This window comes from Sorex araneus, chromosome 1 (assembly GCF_027595985.1).
Source record: "Sorex araneus isolate mSorAra2 chromosome 1, mSorAra2.pri, whole genome shotgun sequence".
NCBI lineage: Eukaryota > Metazoa > Chordata > Mammalia > Eulipotyphla > Soricidae > Sorex > Sorex araneus.
This window is the reverse complement of record NC_073302.1, coordinates 57,961,681-57,974,158: the sequence shown is the minus strand read 5'-3', so window position 1 is coordinate 57,974,158 and position 12,478 is coordinate 57,961,681. Positions and strand designations below refer to the sequence as shown.

Here is a 12,478-nt window from a genome sequence, read left to right as displayed (position 1 = left end):
GACAATATGGTGTTGCAATGCATGTACTTAGAAAACTATATCATCAGAAGTAAGGGAGAAGTGACACCTTGTAACTTTTTTTTGAGGAGCTTTTTTCTTTACTATCAGAAAAGAAAAAACATCTCATGATTTTTTCCTCCCAGAATTCTGGTCCCTTCATTGTGGCTGAGTGAGATGTGATTATTAATCAGTCTCATATTAATTTGGGTAAAGAAAAAGTAGACATGGACAAGTAGAATCGTTGCCATTGCCAACTTAGCTTCTCAACAAAGGCACAGTCAGGGCATTTATGCGGATAAACTCAGCCAAATACTGTGCTTCTGTGCTGTGACCGGGGAGAACTGGATTTTACTGCAATTTCCAAAAGTCAATGCAAGTGCAGTCCAGAGTTTAATCAGCACTGGCTAATAGCCCTTGGCAGCTTTGGGTGGATGGCGTTCTCCACCTGCCCAGCTGGGTACCATGCCCTAAGCACCCACATTTGATGCACACTCATGATTCTTGGTTGCTTATAGTCATCTCTCCCATCTGTTTGAGTGGCAGAGTGCCCGTTCCACAACAGTCTAATATTCTAATAGTTGTGCTTAACCTCCTTCGGGTTTTACACCTCTTTGAACACCAAATGAAAATTGTAGACCCTTTTCCCAACAAAGTGTACACACACACACACACAAAACAATATAAACTCACATAGTTTACATATAAAGTTTCAATGCTACTCACCTTTCTATATATCCAAAAACCAGCAAGAGGCTATAAAATTCAGCTTAAAATTCACCCTAGGATATATAGACAGGATAATGTTTTTATAGTAAGTAGCACCAACTCTTTTAAAAAAATCTTTTTTTACTTAGGAGACAGAACAAAAACATGGTTAAACATAATCATGTGAGGAAAGTATACAAGAATGCTAAGAAAGAAGCTGGTAGCTTCTGTAGTGTGATTCATGGGTGGCTTTTTGAAAGGTTCATGCATCAGGCACCTTACGCCTGATTTTGATTGGGAAAAATAACTCCTTCAAGATAAGAAAAACATCGGAACATGAAAATAAACGATGTGGTTCAAGTATGAAGTAGATGGGAAGAGCAAGGGGAAAATGGAAAGATAGACGTCAAATTATTGTGTGCTTCAAATATAATGCTTTGTTTAATAAAGATCCATTAATATTATTGGAGTAGGACAAAAGTTATCTGTAATCTTGAAAGACTTTATAGTGAGGGCAGTGGCATTATAACAAGACAGATTGAAGGGGCATTTGGAAAAGGTTTAAATAATCTTAAATTGGAACGCTGTGAAGCAGAATGAGTTTGTCTCAGCTTTTCAGACATTGATATTTGCTCCAGAGATATCTCTTAAGCTAAATCAAGATAAATCTGAGAGTATTACAGTTGATAAGTACCAGTGGGAAAACATACCTAGTCAATGTTCAGATGAATTTAGAGCCCAGGATGATGAAAGAGTTAAAATCTGTTCAGAACTGAAAGGATGCAAATCTACTTGGAAAAGAGAAAGAATTCCTACCACTATTAGACTCAGAGGCCACCAATAAAGCCAGCTGCAACTTTAATAGGAAACATGGTTTTTGCCAAGGTCATGCAGTAATTATAAATTATGATAATGACCCCTGCTTTCAGTGATTACTGTCCATCAATGCCCCAGATTGCTTGTTATTTTTATTTGTTATTAGAGATACCCTGTTGCCCAGCCACCTTTACCTCATTGTCACTTAGTCTCTACTGTTCTCATCCCACCTCAAAACAACAACCAATCCACAATTTTTTCCTTCCTTAAGACCATCAGCACTGGGAGCCCAATTAAGGAATAAATTCTTACTCCTCCATCTTTTCTAGTGCCACTTCTCTGGAGTTCCCTTCCTCCTTGTAAAGAACACAGCTGATTTTTACCTGGTTGCAATCTTGTTCCTGGGAATCTTTGGCTAATACGCTTCAAGAACCCCTTATATAAGGAAACCACCTGCTACCAGGACTCATAAACAAGTTTCTTCAGGAAATAGGTCTCCCTTTGTGTGCCAATGTTCCCGGAAATAAGGCTAAACATGGGAGCAAGTGATCAGGTCATCTGATCCTTGAGCCTGTGGAAAAATGTATAGCGACATAAAAGGTAAAAAGAGAAAATGATGTTTAAAACTATGTTTATGGGGCCAGAGGCAGCTTGGTGCTCAGGGCCACATGCCTCAAATGCACAGTGACCCAAGTTTGATCCCCTGTAATGCTTGACCCTAGCGTACTATACTGTGTAGTTGTGGAGGTCACCAAGCACTGCTGTAGTTTTCTGGGTGGTCCCCAGTACCACTTGGCATAAGCAACACTCTATCACAGGGTTCAAGCATTGAAATGTCTGGCCCAGTTTGATAAGGATTTCCAGGGGGGAAAATGGATTATTAGAATTCTAAAACAGAAGAATTGGGTCTAAAAGGAGGATGAGAAGTTCTTCCTGGTCTGGATTGATATTAGCAATATAGTGAAAACAGGACAATTTTGGTGATGCCACTGAATGGGGGGGGGGGAGATTGGCATTTTCATTGAGTGATTCAATTATGAAGAAAATAGAGAAAATAAATTGAGGAAAACCTGAGTTTGGCTCCAAACAAAACCAAGAAATACAGAGAAGAGAAAAAAATATATATTAGAATTGAAAACTTAAGTAAAATGTGGTTCAGGAGCACAATAAAACCAAGCAAAGAGTAGGGTTATCTTTGCTAGCAAAGCACCTAACCTCAAAAACATAAGAAAAAGAAGAGCCACAGAGTCACCAAGTGGGTGATTTTAAAAAGATATGAAAGAAACAGTTCAAAGTCACTGGGTTTAAACTCACTGGAATTCTTCTAAGCAGAAAGAAAATGGAAAGAGGGGTGTACTCAGGACCAGAAAGGGAACAAAGTGTTGAAAGGGACAGCCCAGAAGGCTCATGAGAGTTCATCTCACTTTGGGAAGCAAGAGAGTCACAGAAAACCTAGGTGCCAGATGTCATAAAATGGCTCTTCCTGCTATACCTTAAATTTCTAGAGCACTGGAGAATGGATTCTTATTGTTTTCCAAATATACTAATTCAACAGAATTGCTTTGGGCTTATCGTATCCACAATAAGTAGACACAGAAATTTAGGCTATTTGTATATCACCTTCGACACCTGTCATGTTACAGAAGGCAGCCTCAGCCTTCACTGGTAAAAATGGCATTGTCATAGGCACACCAATAAATATAAATGCCTAAAAAAATTTTAGACAAGTATATGAAGGAGATCAGCACAGGGAGACATAACATGCAACTGATGAATTTAATATAATAAATGATGTATAAGCCTGTAAAATTTCACTGGCCATAGAGTTTTACTAAATATCTGCACTTACTGCTTTGGATATCAGTACAGTAGTCACCACACTCAGGCACTCAACATACTTGCGTGCGTGCGCGCGCGCATACACACACACACACACACACACACACTATTTTCTATTGCTGTCCTTGTTCTTTGTCCACTTTCTCAGGTACCAGTGACTTTCAATCAAGCTTGCATCACAAGAATTTAAAATTAAAACGTCAGTGTCTTTCTAGCAAACAACCTCTTTGTTCATTCCCCCTATTCCATTTTTGGTATTTGGGAAGAACCTGGCAATATCACCCTACCCACTATGTAGGCGAGAATGGAAAGGGGCTGACCTTAGGTTTAGAAAATCTTGCACCCAGGAATGAGTCCCAGGCCTGGATTTGTAAGAAACAGCATTCTGAGACTCTTCTGAAGCGATCTGATCACCGTTGTGCTATCTTCCTTAATTGCCACAGGAATCACCAGCTGTCATCATGAAATGTTTTTACAGGCACACTGTAAATATTAAAAGAGCATGTTAAAATTACACCGTGTGCGGCAGCAGCTGATGCTGTTTTATGAAGACAATATTAGAGAGCATGCAGAAGTATCGCACTACAACTCCCATGATCCCTGTTTCTTACAGCTCTCCTGGAGAGTGATGCTGGGCTACAATTTTAACTCTTTCACCACAGGAATCATTCAACTAATCATTGACACTCTCAAGCAAATCTTATTCCTGAAGTCAGATGGGGCGGTTGATGCTATAGATGCCATTTTACACATTCCCCAGACCACTTTCTATTGTAAAAATGAGAGCAGGCAGCTTTCCTTTGAAGTTTCCCAGAACATGAGAAAGCACTTGACCTTACTGGTAGTTAATAACAGTGTGTGGGAGTGCATCCTGGGAGCTATTGGACTTGTCTGGCTTCTTTTGAGCTCTTTGTCAAGTGGAATGGACTTTCTGATGAGATGGGACTCTTGTCTATTCAAATTTGTGAAATCTATCCACTGATAATGCAGAAGCTATTTTGTTTGTTCATCGTCTTATTTATGCCCCCAGCAATCTATTCTATCCCACCATAACGTGTAAAACATGGTCTTTGTACTTGAGAGTGAGAAAACTAGGTCCAAAATGCATCTGTTAAAAAAAAGAAGCAAATTATGGGACTGGAGCAATAGTACAGCAGGTAGGGTGCTTGCTTTGCATGTGGCCAACCAATGTTCCATCCCAACATCCTACATGATCCCGTAACACCTTCAAGAGTAATTCCCAGAGCACAAAAACAGGAGTTACACCTGAAAATAGCCATTGTGGCCCAAATAGCAAACAAAAAAATAGAAGCAATTAGATGGTATTTTGAAAATGCTTTAAATTTTCTGTAGGCACAAATGGTTTAATAAAATAAACATAGTCATACACATACATACAATTCATACAAATTGAGAGATAAAGCAAATTTGTCAACTGTTGTTGAATGAAGGTAGAAATTATAGAGGGTTTGTGGTATGTTTTCAATTTTTCTGTACTTTGAAAATATTCATATTTAAGGAGTAGAAAATGTCAACTCCTGAGAACATATCTATGAAAGTTCAGTTCCGCAGTCACTCAAGGCTAATCAAACAAAAGATATGGTTATGGGTCAAAAAACAGAACTTTGTTGGAACATGTCAGCAGGTTGGAAAATGGTGGATTCATTGTCCAGTGAAATATCTTGTCACAGAATCCCATGATTGGTGGGTTTTTATAGAGAAAGAGAACAGAGAAGCACATTTTTAAGAAGGAAATGTATTGTTCTGATCCCCTGAGGCACATTTTCAATGATGTGACTGTAAATAAAGATTTCTAATAAAGGTAATTTTCTCAATATTTTCAACCATTCTTAGCCAGATAGGACTTCTGGTTTCTAATATCAAATTTCTAATTTCTTTTAACGAGCTTTAAGAAATACCTTAAATTGCTTGGCACCCGCTGCTCCTCCCATACAGGTACCCAGTCCATGTCAGGGCTCCTTCCTGGAGCTGCGATTGTAACTAGACCCTAGGGCAGTCGGTTTTCATCCGTGATCTGCGGGGAATGGGAATTGAGGCACATCACAGGTACCCAAAGTTGCAACATTCTGGGCACCCTCTGCTCATCCCATACAGGTACCCGACCCATGTCAGGGCTCCTTCCCAGAGCCGTGGCAGTGTTATTCTGCCCCCTCCACAACCCATAAGAACCATAAGTTGCCCTCTTAGTTGGAACTTTCACTAGGTTAGCTTCACCACCAGAAACACAGTAGCCAACAACTCATTAAGCCCACCTCAATACTGCATCATAAGCACAATAGTAACAGTGAGCGTGAAGGGCTAAACGACATAGGTCGTGATGGTAAAGCAACGAAGAAACCTACCAAGCTTACTTATTGAAGAGGCTAGCACAGAAGACCCCAACAGTAATGAAGAACTAGACAAACTCTCTGACAGGGAATTTAGAAGGGAGCTACTGAGGATGCTTAGGGAGCTAAAAGAAACAATGGAAAGCAATGCCAATAAAATACAAGAGGATTTGAAGGTAGAAATGTACAAAATGCAAACAAAATTACAAACGGAAATGTCAGACCTGAAAAACCTGGTAAGGCGAATTTAAAAAACTCAGTGGAAGGCCTCCACAGCAGAGTAACAGCTGCTCTGGACAGAATCAGTGAGCTCGAAGAGGAAGTCCAGAGATTCTCTAGAAAAAAGGAGAAAATGGAAAAGGGACTCACAATCTGGGAACAGATGGCAAGAGAAGATCATGATGAAGCCAAGAGGAGTAATATAAGAATTATTGGAGTCCCAGAGGGACAGGAAGAAAACCCTGATGAAGAAGAAACTGTCAAAGAAATCATTGCTACGATGTTCCCAGAGCTGAAGAAAACATGCAACCACATTCAGGAGGCCTGAAGGGTACCAGCTAGAAGAAATCCAAGTAAAAATACCCCAAGACACATCCTGATCAAAATGACCAAAACCTTAGATAGAGACAAAATCCTGAAAGCAGCAAGATCAAAGAAAGAAATTGCCTATAAAAGAACATCTTTAAGATTCACAGCCGACTTGTCTGATGAAACCCTCACAGTCCGAAAACAGTGGTGGGATATAGTGAAGAAACTCAATGAAATAAATACCTCATCAAAAATACTTTACCCAGCTAGACTCTCATTCATAACAGAAGGAACAACACAGTTTAACAGATAAACAACAACTCAGGAACTCCATAGACTCAAAACTATGGTTACAAGAACAACTGAATGGGCTACTTTAAGACAAGATAGGATCCTCAAATATACCAAATTTCAGCAGAAAAATGGGACAAAACCTCATAAAATTATCTCTCTCAACGACAATGGGCTAAATGCACCAATTAAAAGACACAGAGTGGCAGGATGAATTAGAAAATTGAACCCAACATTCTGCTGCCTGCAAGAAAGACATCTCAACAGTCAGAGCAAACACAGGCTCAAAGTCAAAAGCTGGAAAATAATGCTACAGGCGAACAACTCCCCCCAAAAAAGCTGGGGTAGCCATCCTAGTATCAGATCACATTGATTTCAGACTGAAGAAGGTCACAAGAGACAGTGAAGGTCATTTTTTATTGATAAAGGGATCTGTACAACAGGAAGAACTAACAATACTAAATATACATTCACCTAATGAGGGACCAGCAAAGTACTTAAACAACTACTTATAGACTTGAAGAAAGACATCAGTAGCAACACAATACTAGTGGGAGATTTCAACACCACTTTATCACCTCTTGATAGATCAACCAGACTCAAGCTTAGCAAGGACATACTCCATCTGAGGGAAGAAATGGAAGAAAGGGACTTAATAGATATATACAGGACACTTCATCCTCAAAAAGATGAATACACATTCTTCTCAAGTGTGCATGGAACATTCTCCAAGATAGACCACATGCTGAGCCACAAAACATACCTCCATAAAATTAAGAAGATAGAGATTGTATCAACAATCTTCTCAGCCCATGATGCGCTGAAATTAGAAATAAATCACACACACAAACAGAAAACAAAATCAAACACCTGGAAATTAAACAGCTCACTATTGGACAACGAGTAGCTTAGAAAAGAAATCAAAGAGGAACTCAAAAGATTCCTGGAAATGAACTAGTTACCAAAACTTATGGGACACAGCAAAAGCTGTGTTAAGAGGAAAGTTTATAGTTCTACAAGCATTCCTCAAGAAGGAGGAGCAAGCCCACATAAGTAACCTAACCTCACATCTTAAGAGTTTGGAGAATGACCAACAAAAGGAGCCCAATCTGAACAGGAGGAAGGAAATAATAAAAGAACAGAAATTAACGAGATGAACAACAACAACAAAAAAATCCAAAAAATATCCATGAAACCAAGATCTGGTTCTTTGAGAAAATAAACAAGATAGATAAACCTCTAGCAAGACTCACAAAAAAAGGGAGAGAGAAAACCCTAATAAACTGAATCAGAAATGAAAAGGGAGACATTACAACAGAAACTACAGAAATTCAAAGGATCCTCAGAGATTACTTTGAGAATCTTTATGCCACGAAACAAAAAAACCTTGAGGAAATGGATAAATTCCCAGATTCCTATTGCCTCCCAAGGCTGAACCAAGAAGACCTGGAATACCTGAGCAGATCTATCATCATGAAGGAAATTGACACAGTAGTAAAAAGTATCCCCAAGCACAAAAGTCCTGGCCCACATGGATTCACTAGTGAATTTTTCCAAATCTTTAAAGAGGACCTACTCCCAATCCCTTCAAACTTTTCTAGAAAATTGAAGTACCAAAAGCACTTTCAAACAGTTTCTATGAAGCAAATATCACCCTGATACAAAAAGCAGACAAAGATACCAAAAGAAAGACAAAGAAAGACAATTACAGACTGATGTCCCTGATGAACATAGATGCAAAGATCCTCAACAAAATATTAGCAAATAGAATCCAACAACTCATCATAAAGATCATACACCATGACCAAATAGGATTCATCCAGTGATGCAAGGATGGTTTAACATTCGCAAATCAATCAACATAATTCACCATATCAATAAAAAATAATAAAAACTATATGATCACATCAATAGATTCAGAGAAAGCATTTTACAAGATCCAGCACCAGTTTATGATGAAAACTCCGAGCAAAATGGGCATTGAAGGAACTTTCCTCAATATAGTCAAAGACATCTACCACAAGCCCACAGAAAGTATCATTTTCGATGGGGAAAAACTAAACGCCTTCCCTCTAATATTGGGCACAAGACAAGGTTGCCTGCTTTCACCACTCCTATTTGATATAGTACTGGAAGTCCTGGCCATAGCAGTTACACAAGAAAAAGATATCAAGGGCATACAGATAGGAAAGGAAGTGGTCAAGCTATCACCATTTGCAGACAATATGATACTATACTTAGAAAGCCCTGAAGACTCTACAGGAAAGCTCTTAGAAACAATAGGTCAATATAGTAAAGTGGCAGGCTACAAAATCAACACTCAAAAGTTCATGACTTTCTTCACTGTATCACTGTCATCCCATTGCTCATCGATTTGCTCGAGCGGGCACCAGTAACGTCTCCATAGTAAGACTTGTTGTTACTGTTTTTGGCATCTCGAATACTCCACAGGTAGCTTGCCAGGCTGTGCCATGCAGGTGAGGTACTCTCGGTAGCTTGCCAGGCTCTCTGAGAGGGGCAGAGGAATTGAACCCAGGTCGGCTGCATGCAAGGCAAATGCCCTACTTGCTGTGCTATCACCCCAGCCCATGATTTTCTTATATACAAATAATGAAAGAGAAGAAAGAGACATTTAAAAAAAATCCCATTCACAATAGTACCTCAGAAAATCAAATATCTTGGAATCAGCTTAACCAAAGAGGTGAAGGACCTATACAAGGAAAATTACAAAACACTACTTCAAGAAATAAAAGAGGACACTAGGAAATGGAGACACATCCCCTGCTCATGGATAGGGAGAATTAACATGATCAAAATAGCAATACTGCCCAAAGCACTATAGATATTTAATGCTGTCCCTATCAGGATACCCATGATATCTTTTTAAAGAAATAGACAAAACACTCCTGAAATTCATATGGAAGAATAAACCCCAACAAATAGCTAAAGCAATCCTTGGGAAAAAGATGGGTGGCATTGCCTTTCCCAACTTCAAACTCTACTACATAGCAGTAGTAATTAAAACAGCATGGTATTGGGCTAGAAACAGACCTGCAGACCAATGGAACAGAGTTTAATATCCTGTTACAGACCCCCAAATATATGGCCACTTAATCTTTGACAAAGGAGCAAGATGTAAAGTGGAACAAGGAAAACCTCTTCAACAAGTGGTGCTGGGAAAATTGGATAGCTACCTGTAAAAGAATGAACTCTGACCTCTGTGTAATGCCAGGAACAAAAGTCAGATGAGAGTGGATTAAAGACCTCAATATCAGACATGAATCTATAAGGTACATAGAGGAAAATGTAGGCAGAACTCTCCATGACATTGAAGCTAAAAGCATCTTTCAGAATGAAACAGCACTGACCAAGCAAGTGGAAGCAAATATAAACAAATGATACTACATCAAACTAAGAAGCTTCTGCACTTCAAAAGAAACAGTGACCAAAATACAGAGAGAACCTGCAGAATGAGAAAGAATATTTACCCAATACTCATCTGATAAGGAATTAATATCCAGAATATACAAGACACTAGTAGAATTGTACAAGAAAAAAAACCTCCACCCCTACCAAAAAAATAGGAAGAAGAAATGAACAGAAGTTTTTTCAAAAAAGAAATACAAATGGCCAAAAGGCACATGAAAGAATGATCCACATCGCTAGCCATCAGGGAGATGCAAATCAAAACAACAATGAGATATTATCTCACACCACAGAGACTGGCACACATTCAAAAGAACAAAAGCAACCAGTGCTGGCGTGGATGTGGGGGAAAAGGGATGCTCTTTCCCTGTTGGTGGGAATGCCGACTGGTCCAGCCTCTCTGGAAAACAATATGGACAGTCCTTCAAAAACCAGAAATTGAGCTTCCATATGACCACGCAATACCATTTCTGGGAATATATCCCCAGGATGCAAAAAAAAAACACAGTAGAAATGACTTATATGTTCCTATATGTTCTATACCTATATGTTCATTGCAGCACTGTTCACAATAGCCAATATCTGGAAAAAACTTAAGTGCCCTAGAACAGATGACTGGTTAAAGACACTTTGGTACATCTACACAATGGAATACTATGAAACTGTTAGGAGAGATGAAGTTATGAAATTTGCTTATAAATGGATCGACATGGAGAGTATCATGCTAAGTAAAATGAGCCAGAAAGAGATGGACAGACATAGAAGGCCTGCACTCATTTGTGGAGTATAGAATAACATAATATGAGGCTGACACCCAAGAACAGTAGATAGATACAAGGGTCAGGAGGATTGCCCCATAGCTGGAAGCCTGCTTCATGAGCAGAGGGGAGAAGGCAGATGGAATACAGAAGGGATAACTGAAAATTATGGCTGGAGAAATCAGTCAGGATGAGAGATGTGTGCTGAAAGTCGATAATGGACCAAATGTTGAACCTCATAATGGACCTCTCAGTGTCTGTGTTGCGAGCCATAATGCCCAAAAGTAGAGAGATATTATGGGGAATATTGTCTGCCATGGAGGCAGGGTGGGAAAGGGGGCGTATACCGGGGATATTGGTGGTGGGGAATGTGCACTGGTGGAGGGATGGGTGTTTGATCATTGTGTGATTGAAACCCAAAATGAAAGCTTGTAACTATCTCACTGTGATTTAATAAAAATTAAAAAAAGAAATACCTTAAATTGAGGCACAAACTCGATAAAGCACTTCTCTGAAGATCCTTAGTTCCTAGTTTTAGACACACTGATATCTAGGAGTTACTGAATGACAGTGCTGAACAAATACAACAGAAGGAATAAGGGCCATAGTTATGTATCAGAGGAAGCGACTTATCTGGGGGAGAAAAAAATCAACCCAATTAAACCTCTCTATTACCTCTGAGGAAAAAAAAATACAATTTTATTAATTAGGCAGGCATAGTATTCCTTATGCATTGTACAGACAGAAAATTTGAAGAACATAGGAAACATAACAAAAATAGCACAACAATGAAAAGGGATTGATAGTACAACATAAAGTTCTCATTTTAGAAGAAATATGACCAAGTGTGCAAAATTACTCTGATCACAGTTGTTTAATGACTCACATCTGTCTCCATTGTCTGGTCTGGTGACAAAATCAACTGTAGGACTTAAAAAAATATGTTTTGTGTTTGCCCAACCTCTACCTCCACCCACTGACTCAGTATTCATATTTTAAAAACTTACAGGTAAAATTACAGCTAAGCTTAAGTAGCAGTTATTGTGGATCCAGAGAGATAGTACAAGGAGTAAGTTTCTTTCCTGTGGCAGATCCTTGTTTGATCCCATTCATTGCATATAGTTCCCCCACATTGCATGAACAGAGCCAGGAATAGCCTATGAGCACTGCCAGCTATGACCCTCCCCCCAAAAATGAATTAGCAGTCACTTGTACATACCCAAATTTCCTAGCCACATAAATATTGACTTAACAATAGCAAGAAGTTCTCATAGTCATCTTGATATTTCAATGGGTAAACACAATGCCTGACCCTTAAGAGTTTTTAAATTAAAGTTTCCCAAACTTATTTGTTCTACCAAAAAAAAAAATAAGTCATTCAGACCCCCAGTCCTACCCCCACAAATCTACCTTCTTTGATGAACAGACAGAAAATGCTTCCTCCACTTGCAGCCCTGGCTACAAACACACACCCTCAATACCTCATAGTGGGGGAAAAAAAAAAACATGGTTTAAACAGCTGTTAATTGATTGAACACATTGCAGGGCTAGATCACTGAATGGATTTGAATTAGAAGACCTGGGAAATTACAGATCATTTGAATATCCTGGAAAGGTCAGAGGAATTAGCGAACTTAAGGAGGAGATCATAGGCAGAAAACTGTAAAAGTAGACACCAAATTAAATGAACTGCTTTGCACTTTTCCGAGAATGCCAGGACTCCTAATCCTTTTGCAGACAGACAAAATAATGGGAACATATTTTCAC

At 39.0% G+C, this 12,478-nt stretch overlaps 1 protein-coding gene across 1 annotated transcript in view; it reads right to left on the bottom strand.

Moving 5' to 3' along the window:
• Nucleotides 1-3,888, bottom strand: part of ZDHHC21 (zinc finger DHHC-type palmitoyltransferase 21) — a 103,729-nt gene extending 99,841 nt beyond the window's left edge. Inside the window, exon 1 of the mRNA XM_055131935.1 lies at nucleotides 3,681-3,888. The gene's annotated coding sequence lies outside the window, so the exon portion shown is untranslated. The remainder of the gene's footprint in view (nucleotides 1-3,680) is intronic.
• Nucleotides 3,889-12,478: the final 8,590 nt, after the last annotated feature.